The following is a 2189-nucleotide window of genomic DNA, read 5'->3' as shown; positions in this document are numbered from 1 at the left end:
ATATATATATATGTATATCATTTAATGTACACAGTATAATGTTACAAGCTACTAATAGTTTCTTGCTCTGGAGACATGGGTCTAGGCAAGTTTTTATAACACGTCTTGTGCCTCCAAGCAATCTTCAAATCTATATATATGTATATTTATATATATATATATAGTTGAAATTTTCAGAAAAACAAAAGATGAAGACAGGTGTATAAACAACAAACAGGTATATAGAAATATAGAAAGACCAAAGCAGAGATGTACAATTAAAGGGGCTGTTTAAAATCCCATGAAATCATGAAGAATACCAGGTCAAATCATAGTTAAAATATGACAATGCAATAATGTAATATTATAATATAATAAAATAATAGAATGATAATAAAATAATAAAATTATTGCAGTATGCTGTATCAATAAATAGTTATATAATAAAGTAAGAAATTGAAGTGGGAAACATTAAGATAGTTAGGAACGAGATAATAAATGGATGATTAATATTGTAGCAAGTAGTTGATACCTTTATAAAGGATTAAAAGGGGTTGCAAGGCTACAAGTATGGAAAAAGATCAGAGAGGAATGATAGTGACAGTGAGAAATGAAGTGCAATTAACAAATATGTACCTAATTTTATATAATTTACTATAATAAATAAGTTAGCTAAATGGAATCATCAATAAGGTTTCATAAAATTGGTATGGACAATGGATTAATAATTCATTATGTTTATTAATTAGGACAGACTTACTTCTTAGGATTTCAAGTACCTCTATGTAACATAAATTACAACTGCTGACATCCCCTTTATATGTATAATTGAACACAAAATAATCAATATTACTATCTTTAAGGTCCCCCCAAATTTTTCTCTAACATATTATGTAGTTTGTGCCTATTATTGATAAAATATATGTGATTATTCCATTTTGATATGAATTTTGATGATCTAGCAATGATATAGCAATATAGTTCATTGGGTGTCTGAACAGAACATTTATATAATATATTTGTCCAAAGGCACATGTTACTCAAAGGTCAATTATATCAATTCATACAGTTACACATACTACTAGGTTTACTAAGCAGTGAAGAATTATTGATTATATTGTTATTTAAGCTATTGTAATGAAGAGGCACAGAATCAAAAGTAATATTTACATTAGTTTGAGATGTATTGGGTTAACAAGAAAGTAATTTTTTTTTTAGTGTGAACTAAAAGTAATTTTATCATACAAAGAATGAACTTTAATCAATTATATATTTTCCATTTTGCTTGATGACCTTTTGCCATCTTCCTGGCAACTTCATGATTCGGCACTCATAGAACCTCTGGTCCTTATCAGACAAGAACTGAAGCAAGTGTGATTTCAGGTCATCATTATCATTGAAAGCTTTACCATTCAAAGAATTTACTAAACTTCAAAATAAGTGATAATCTGATGGTGCAAGGTCATGGCTATATGGTGGATGTGACATCACTTTCCAACCAAGCTCCAATAATTTTTGACGAGTTAGAAAAGACATGTGTGGTCTAGTGTTGTCATGGTGGAACACGATTCCTCTAGGGTTTGCCAATCCTGGCCATTTTTCTTTGATTGCTTCCTCCAGTTGTTGACGGTAAACATCTGAATTGATTTTTTGGTTCCTTGGAAGCAGCTCAAAATACACAACACTTTTATAATGTCACCAAATTGACAGTATGACCATTTTTTGATGCAATTCAGCTTTTGATGTGGTTTGTGCTGGTTCATTACACTTGGACCCTGGCAGTTTTTGATTGATGTTATTGTAGGCAATCCATTTTTCATCACCAGTGATGATTCATTTAAAAAAAGGTTGATTTCAGGCCATGTGCTTATCTATTGTATTAAACCAGCCATACCAGGCCCAAATATTCTACGTGTTTTATGGTCAAACTGATCAGATCAGGCCTCTCACACCTACTCTGCAATGTCATTCTAAAAATAAGCAATCACATCGTTGAAATCTTGAAGCTATAAGACAAAGCATAATTAATCCAAAACAATGTGAATAAATAAGCCTTACGTTTGATAGTGTTGTCTGAATGCTAAGGGGTTAAGGGGGTAAAAAAAGTAAGACCTGAATAAATATGGAATGGTTGCAGCAGAGATGTCTTTCATGGTCTGTTTGTTCTAGCAGGGCTGACATTGGAGAAAAGCAGTAAGTTGCATGAGTGG

The sequence above is a fragment of the Octopus bimaculoides genome, chromosome 26 (genome assembly GCF_001194135.2).
Source record: "Octopus bimaculoides isolate UCB-OBI-ISO-001 chromosome 26, ASM119413v2, whole genome shotgun sequence".
Taxonomy (NCBI): Eukaryota; Metazoa; Mollusca; class Cephalopoda; order Octopoda; family Octopodidae; genus Octopus; species Octopus bimaculoides.
The sequence above is the reverse complement of the archived record's forward strand: the minus strand, read 5'-3'. Positions refer to the sequence as shown.